General features: G+C 37.5%; 1 protein-coding gene across 2 annotated transcripts in view; it reads left to right on the top strand.

The window, feature by feature from the left end:
• The first annotated feature begins 744 nt into the window (after positions 1–744).
• The window catches only part of spop (speckle type BTB/POZ protein), a 96,098-nt gene continuing 88,411 nt past the window's right edge, over positions 745–8,431 (top strand). For both annotated transcript variants that reach the window (XM_003441996.5, XM_019357680.2), the window contains exon 1: positions 745–864. The gene's annotated coding sequence lies outside the window, so the exon portion shown is untranslated. The remainder of the gene's footprint in view (positions 865–8,431) is intronic.

The raw sequence follows: 8,431 nt of genomic DNA, 5'->3' as shown, positions 1-8,431 counted from the left end.
TTTTGATTTTACAACTAATAATATAGTGAATCTCACACATCAGTGCATATAAATATGACATCCATGAATAGAAATTTAATCTAATGTGACTATAAGTATTTAAATATACTACACAGAAAATATCAACTATATATATCTATATATCTATATATCTATATCAATATATAGATATATACATATAGATAGATCTATATGTATATATCTATCTATCTATAGCAATGATATAATGTGTGGAGGACAAAAGAGCTTGTTGTCTCAAAATGCACTCATGGTTTCTGCCTGATGGTTTGATAATAATCTGGAGAGAAAGGATGACAGTCCTTAATGGTTTGATTCAGCAATCTCTGGTTTTTCAATTAACAATTATTTTAAAATGTCCTCTCTTCTTTTCTTATTCTGGTTATAATTAAGGGCCACTAAATTATTTCGAGGTCAAGGAAAAAGCTCCTTGTTTGAAAGACTCAATTTTTAATTTAGAGCAACTCAGACTACAAACCCTTTAGCATAACTCAGTGAATTTCTTATCTTAGGCTTGTTCTTACTATGTGCCCTTTGCTTATTTTAATTCTTATCTTTAAAAAAAAGAAAGGAAATTCCTACAGCTAAACCAAACAAAATAAAGAAAATGCAGTTTGTGTGATAGTAAATGTGCAAGCTCGAATCTACTGATTTTGATGAGAGACAGCTGCTCGTAATTAAATAGGAAATTTGTATATTCCCCTAACACCCAGAGTCAAAACCAAAACAATCCCAGCATGGCCAGTCGCTTATTGGGTGTTCGTACACGTCACAGTCTAACCCGGAAGTGCAGTGACAGCTCTTGTCAAAAATCCTTCATCTGTTTCGTTCAAGTGCGTAACAAAGGTGAGTTTTAAAGATGTAAAATGAGCTCTTCATATGCCTGTTATTTACGAATTTTATTGATTCCTCTATGGTAAAGTGCATTTAAAGTTTGGCAGTAATTTAACGCTAGAAGCACTTTTACAGAGCTTCAATATTAGCCGCTAGCTGGCTATTGTTAGCAGGTAGGTAGCGGCTCGGGACTTAATTATACTGTTCCCGTTTCTGATTCACTTTTCCGCTGATTTTTTTGTGCAATTTTGTGCCATGACTGTCATGTCTGGGTTGTCACGGCAAGAGTTATCAGTCTGAACGTTTCCACATGGATGTGCAAAATAATGAGACCCATGTTAGAAAAAAAACATGTTATGCTTCATCCTCTTGCTCAGTCTCCGTATCCTGCCAAATAGTGACCACGGCTTCTCCCCTCTGTTGCTTCCCAATGCGCAGTGCAGGACAGCTGCAGGTTTCAGTCTGCCAGAAAGCATCTGAAAAGAGAGAGTCAAGCAGAAAGGCTACTGCAATGCAGGCTGTAGTACCTCTGCAAGGTGGCTGGGGAAAAAACTGGTGACTTTTAGATAAAGTAATGAACTCAAAGTTCTATGAATAATTTTTTTTTGTGATATCCAAATTCAAGGATGTAACCCACAACTATTTAAATGAAGTATGGATTGCCAAACATTTAGTACTGGAGCTACAAAAACTAGTAGCTTGTTGGTTTATGGAAAAAAAAAAAAAAAAAAAAGTCAGAAAACGTCTTTAAGATTTCAGTAGACTTTATAGAAACCCCCAGGGGGGATTTGGCTTTTATTAAAATGAGAGAATACTTTATCTTTTGCTTTGTTAAATTTAATGTTTTTTTTTTTTGGTTTTTTTTTTAGTTTAGCTGATACATATAGACCAAGTTTAATTAAAAAATAATGATCAGATTAATCAGTAATAGCAATAACTGTTGCAGTCATTAGAGTTGGATGACTGAACAAATATCTACTGCTAATTGGCCAAGTCCATTGCCATTGGAGGAAGGCAGGGGTTCTTTTCTTTTCTTTTTTTTTTTGTGTGAATTTTGTTATTTAATTTACCTAATGTAGTAGCCTGCTTATTTCATAATTATTAACTTGTACAGCTCCACTGAAATCAAGTACTAATAGGAACTACCAGATGGATTTGTGCTGTGTTGTAGACACTAGTTCATGCCGGTGCTACGGTATTGTTTGGGCTGTTGGCTGTGAAAGTAAAACCACAGGATGCGTTCATAAAATATTGCAAGAAACAGGTAATTTTAGCCCATTGCTCAGTGGTTGGCGTCATAATATCTCGTACATAATTGAAATATGAGTTAATAGATGTTATCGTCGTGAAATAAACATGATCAGATGCTTTTATAGCGTTTCATAGGTGGATAAATGCTAAAAAAAAGGGCACTTAAGTCCGTTGCTTGGTGGTTGCTAGGCAATGTGATGACCTTGTGATATCTGATAAAGATAAGAGCCTTCAGGGGTCCAAAGCCGTGTCCATACTGGAAGCGTTGTGACGACTAGAGACCATAGAAAGAGAAGGAAATTTTGCAACTTAAGTGACTACAGGCAAAATAACCTGGTTTGAACTTTTTTCAACTTCTAGGCGAGTGACGGACAGCATTATCAAAAAGAGCAGAGAATACCTTTGACTGGCATATGACCTGGTGGTAAATACATTAGTGGGTTACCTAGGCAACTAGAGCCTGGAATTTGTCAGGGATGAGCAGTCGGCTTCACAGTGATGCAAATTGCTTCCAGTGTGGACAGAGCTCAAGATTTACTAGTGTGCCAATTTTAGTTCCTTGGGTTCTGATAATGTATGTTTTATATTAAGATTCTCCTGTAGAATCTGGGAGTAAGAAGTCTGTTGTGAGAGTAGTGTGCATGTGGTAGCGAACCTGGAGAGGTGGAGGTATGCTCTGAAGAGAAGAGGAATGAAAGTCGGTAGAAGCACGACAGAATGTGTATGAATGAGAAGGAGACCAGTATAACGGTGAAGGTGAAAGAGTTTAAATGGGTACCTGAGGTGATTTGTGACAGAAAAAGGGAAAGAAAAGGTGGCAGAGTTGATGAAACTCAGATTTTCACTGGGAGTACCGAGGATGGACAGGACTGAAAATAATTACTTCAGAGGAACAGCTCAGGTTGAGCTCTCTGGAGACAAAGTCATAGAGGCAATGCTAAGATGGTTTGAACATGTGCAGAAGAGAAATGGGGGGATATATTTAAAAAAGGATGTTCAAGATGGAGCTGCCAGGAAGACCACAGAGATAATTTATGGATGAAGTGAAGGAGGACATGCAGGGGGTTGGTGACAGAGTAGAATACTAGGGATTGGGTGAGATGGAGGCAGATGATCTACTATGGCAACTCATAAAGGGAGCAGCCAAAAGAAGAAGTAAAATTCTTGTTGCACCATGTTCCAAATTGAACAAAACAAGACAGTTACTGTGCTAAGTGACACTGGACTTGATTGGTGCTGAATAGAAATGTCAATTCACCCTTGAGATCTAGACCAAAATGTGTGGTTGTGGACCCTGATCATTTAATGGCATAAAATTTACCCCCAGCTGTTTCTATTAAGAGGCTTAAGGGTTTCTCATCCTGTTGCCTTGTAAAGGCCCTTCTCCTTGCTGGATTCATGTTTTAAAACCCAAAACTCACTATTGTGGCTATGAGGACACCAAAAGCCGCTTTTTACACATCATGCTGGAATAAATGACCAGATTTAACAGTGCATCCTTAAAATAATTAGGTTGCCATCTGAAAGGGCAGGTAAACATGTCTCATTTCGTATTTTCTATTAGTGATGTGACAAAAGTTGGTGTAACACTTTCTTGCAAAGCTGAATTTCGAAGTAAAAGATCTGCTAAGTGCATGCTAAAAATTCAGCTGGTTTGTCCCACAGAGTTTTCTGCTCAGCTGTGCTGCGATTGTATGCATGAGCAAAGGGCATGTGGGAGTTCAGAAATGCTCTGAATGGGAGTTTGGATTGATTCAGAAGAGTCTATGGTGAACAAATTTGAATCCCAAAAGATAACTCTTTGACTGGCTTAGCATTTTTCTCATTTTATCTTCTTAAACCGTGACACATCCACACATTCTTCACATATCTGTTGGTAAAGACAGATTCTTGATGTACAAGTTCGTGACTTGTTTTGGTGTGGAGGGAAATTGAAATTTTTATTAAACTGCAGCTCATTGCACAAAATAAAATACTGACTTCATCCCTCAAGCTTACAATACAGTCGAACTATGCAGATTCAGGATCTGAATTTCAACATCCAGTCAGTTTTGTGTAACAGCTGTTGGCACTTAAGTCACAGTTGTTTAGCTGTGACTGTAAAAGATGTGATGTCACATCATTGTTTTTATTGTGTTGGTATGGAAGTGTTTTGTTCACTATCTGCACATTGTTGTGTCTGTCAGGAAGGGAAGTAGATACAAACTGGTAAACTTTAGTTCACCTGCATTCAGAATATGAATCGAATCTACTGTTTAAGAACAGGAAAAATGAAACTGAGTGTAGTTTTGGTAGATATTTCAATATGACATATACGGAAAGCAGTAGATATATAAATGAAATCAACCAGGTGTCCAGTCCATTTGCTTTGCTAGTTTAATGGTCCTTTAGTCATAAATATTTCATAATTTTTTACATTTTATTGTTGTAACCTTTTAAACCAATTTCAATTAAAATAGAACCATTTTGATTAAAATAAATAAAGTAAAACATGTTTTATTTCATGAGTCCCATTTAAAAAAAAAAAAAAGAAAAAGAAAAAAGGGAAAAAATAAGTTTTGCTTTCGCTGTGGTGCAGCTGCCTCAGTCTGTCTTTAGCCACCGCTCTGTGGTCTTGAGCAATGTCCTTTCCAATTTGATTGGTTACATTTCACAAGTAATAGCCTGTTAATGCTGAAGGCCACTTTGCCACAGACAGGCACAGAGGAGCAGCTTTTCAGAGGAAACGAGTGAAGCTGAGTTTTGAAGGTATAACAGATATTTCCCAAGTTGCAATAAACACAATAATCCTATGATTTGTTTCTTTGAAGACAAGCACTCTGTTTTCCAGTTACATTGCCTGATTAAAGCACTTTATTACAGTAATCATACAGTTCACTCAAATGTGATGCTAGAGCTTTACTGTATGAATCAGTAGCATAAAGACTTTTTTTTAAAATTACAAATAATTAGTAATCTTTTTGAGTCTAAACAAAAAAAACCCCAAACAACAAAAGAAAACCAAACAGGTTCCCTAGTCACATGGTTTTAGGTTATATAAATTACGTTAATTATACCTGTGCTTATAGTTAGCTGTGAATGCTCAGTGAATGTATGCATGCAATGAAGCTAGCATTTGGTTGAGATCATTATGTTATTACTATTGGAAATTTTCTTTTTATATTTTTCCACTAGTATGCATGATATAATGATTGTTAATTTAAACATATAGGTAATTGTGACTTTGTTGTGCCAGCGTCAGTCTTTCTTCACTTTAGGCAAGCAGGTGTGTGGGTTTTTTTTTTTTTTTTTTTTTTTTTTAATTTTAATTTATTATTTTCCACAGTTCTTCAAAAGCCATTTCAAAGCCATAAAAAAACTAATTTAGCTGCAGCATTTCAAGCATTGCATTTTAATAATTATTACTAGAACCTATTATTCCATTTTATTTTACTCTTAGGGTGTTTTGTATAGAAGTGACAAGTGACTTGGTTATGAAATTGTACAACTGATTGTCATTCTTTTGGTCAATAACTACCAATAAATTGTCACACTGAAAGACTGTGTGCTTTGTGTACCAAAATATCCTGCAGACATCTGGTAGCTGTGAGTTGGTGGCAAAACTCTTTCAATCAAAAACCTGTAATGGTTGAATTTATAAACACAAAATTATGTTTTTGTGTTTCTTGTTTGTTTTTGTTTTTTTGGGGGGGGGGTTTGTATCCGAGTGAACTGTCCAAATAAATTCTGTGTAAGAGGAACACGGATCAGGCTGTTAACAAGATCAGTTTGAGGGGACAGGCCAGATGCTGTGTTTCATATTGCTGAGCTGTATGCATCAAAAGCGGTTATTAGACAGGTGGCCTTTCCATAGACTTCCACCTGGCAGCTGGCAGATAGGCACACTTTTTCCTTTTGTATCTAGCTCTGTGTGTGTGTGGAGTGAGACCACTTGTCTTGATTTAAAAGTGGCTTTCTGGCTGCTCGTATTCCTCAAATTTAAACTCTTACAGTGATGTGTGTCGCGCTCTCCCCCTAGTTGACTGTGTCCATTCAGCTCGCTGCTGTATATTAAACTATTCAACCACTCTGTTAGATGTTCTTTACACACAAGCGCCCAGCTGCAAAGAGCCCCCCGCCCCTTCATATACTACAAGATGCAGCCATTTGGTTTATTTACGGGTGGTGCTTCTGTAACTGCTGGGAATAGGCCAAGAGCCAATCGAAGCACACGGTGGAGGCCAGGCTAATAGAATCTGACAGGATTGGAGTCATAGAGGCCGCTCAGGCATCGTAAAGCTGTCGCTGTTTAAGCCCCTAAATTTGTCGCTATTACCTGCTTGCCTCTCTCTTTACATGAGCAAAGAGTGCACCCGGGTTCCTGAGTTTGAGACGATGTTGTTACTCATCTTTGCTCATTTCAACACCAAATGAGTACGTTGGTGTGTGTGCGCACATGCTTGTGTATTTTCAGGGTCAAATGCAGAGCGCATTGAAAAACGGATCAATGATATACTATCCACCATATAATGTCAAGCAAAAAGTGAATTACTGCAGAGTGTGGTGGACCTTAACAAACAAATGTTTCAGCACTGCACCATTTCTCCATCAGGCTCAGACTGTATCCTATGTATTCAGATTTGTATTTTTACTTGCTCTTCTGAGAATTCCTTTCTTGGTGTTGCAGCAGTGGGAGATGTCAAGATGTGTGAATTTGTGCAACAGTGTAAAATGCTACATCAGTCAGTACATCAATACTAGTCGGTAAGGAAATTGGGTGTTACTGAAAATGTTTAATATGTCAGAATTGAAGATTTCATCCCACTAATGAGCCAGATTAAAAGAACATGCACAAATTAAAAAACCAGGCCCATACTCTGTCCAGCTTTCTGAGCTGTGTCACTGGATCGATTTCAAAAAGTATTGGCTGATCACATCACAGCATACGGCTTTGATACTTCTGTTTCTGGCTTTGTGAAAAGCTGAAGTGATTTATGTTAAAGGAAAAACTAAGGGAATGAAATCAATATATGAACATCATATTCAAATTACTCACTCGGTTGACTCATTCGATGCTGTTAGCTTAATGTTTATTTAAATGTTTTGAAAACATGAAGTTGTTGATATAAACACAGGCAGTGGTGTAATGTATGAGTTTTAAATGGCACACCATTTGATTAAAAAAAAAATCTCCTTTTTGTTGTAGTTTAGATTTTCTATCCTGCAATGCTACTCCTAAGGAAAATTTGCATATGCACCGCACTACTAAGACATAATTGATATAGGCATTCAAAAATGTCTCTGATTGGACCTTTTTTAGATGCAACATGCGAAGAAGCTCATTTCTCATATTGCTGATCGCTTGTGAGGGAAGGCAACAAGTATTGAATTAGTTTGCATGAGAGGAGGGAAATTGAAATATGGATTGGGGTCGCAAATGCCTGCCAGTGCTATTGGCTGTTTCGGATATGGAGGATGAAATGTATTTCTTTGTGTATGTGCGTGTCAGTGTGTGACTGATGCAGACAGAGCCGGCATCGAATGGTTTTCCACCTCTCTTGCATGAAGCTATTTTCCAATAACAAGTAGAGCGCAGAAGTGACACAGATGAAGTGAATGTTTTAAGAGGAAAAGTAATCTTAAAGACAAGCCAAGCCATTCCTCACTCTAATCCCTGTGCTTCTCCTGCATTACTGCTTCTGTCTTGAAGCCAGATCCCAGCCAGGTCTCTCACCATCTGCCATTTAGATGTATTTAAATCATGCATGCATGCTGACTTTGGACCTGTGATTTGAACTGGCCAGGTCCCCGGTCTCTGCCAGACTGCTCAGCAAAACACATGACCCAGGAAAGCTGTATGAATATAAATGAATGACAACACAGTTGGTTAAAAGCGCCACTGCCCAAAAGTCAGATTCAGTTTTGCTGATACACTGGCATTAGATTGTGGAAAACAGCGACCCATCCAAATACTCTGAACATCAGATCCAACGTTTTTTAAAGCTCCAACAGTGTTTGGCATTTAAAATTCATATCACTTGTAGGTGAAATGTTAAAAGAAATAGGAGTGTCGTGATAAACTCAAAAATTAAGAGGACTGGTTCAAATAAAAAAAAGTTCAGGGAAGTTTTAAAAAATGTATCTAAGTTATCATGTTGGTGTTCCAGGGTAAAAGTGAACCACCTCTGTAGCACTAAATAAACCCAGGGTCAAATCTCAAGTTACCTGACTAAGCCCATAGTACACAGTACAGGCCTCAGCAGTGAATAAATAGATATCGTGACGCATCTCAAAAATTATCTACAATTCACAGAGTCATGATATAGTCATTATAATAGGCAGTGCATTG

Source organism: Oreochromis niloticus, linkage group LG4 (genome assembly GCF_001858045.2).
Source record: "Oreochromis niloticus isolate F11D_XX linkage group LG4, O_niloticus_UMD_NMBU, whole genome shotgun sequence".
Classification (NCBI taxonomy): Eukaryota; Metazoa; Chordata; class Actinopteri; order Cichliformes; family Cichlidae; genus Oreochromis; species Oreochromis niloticus.
Note: the sequence above shows the minus strand (reverse complement) of the source record. Positions and strands in the feature narration are given on the sequence as shown.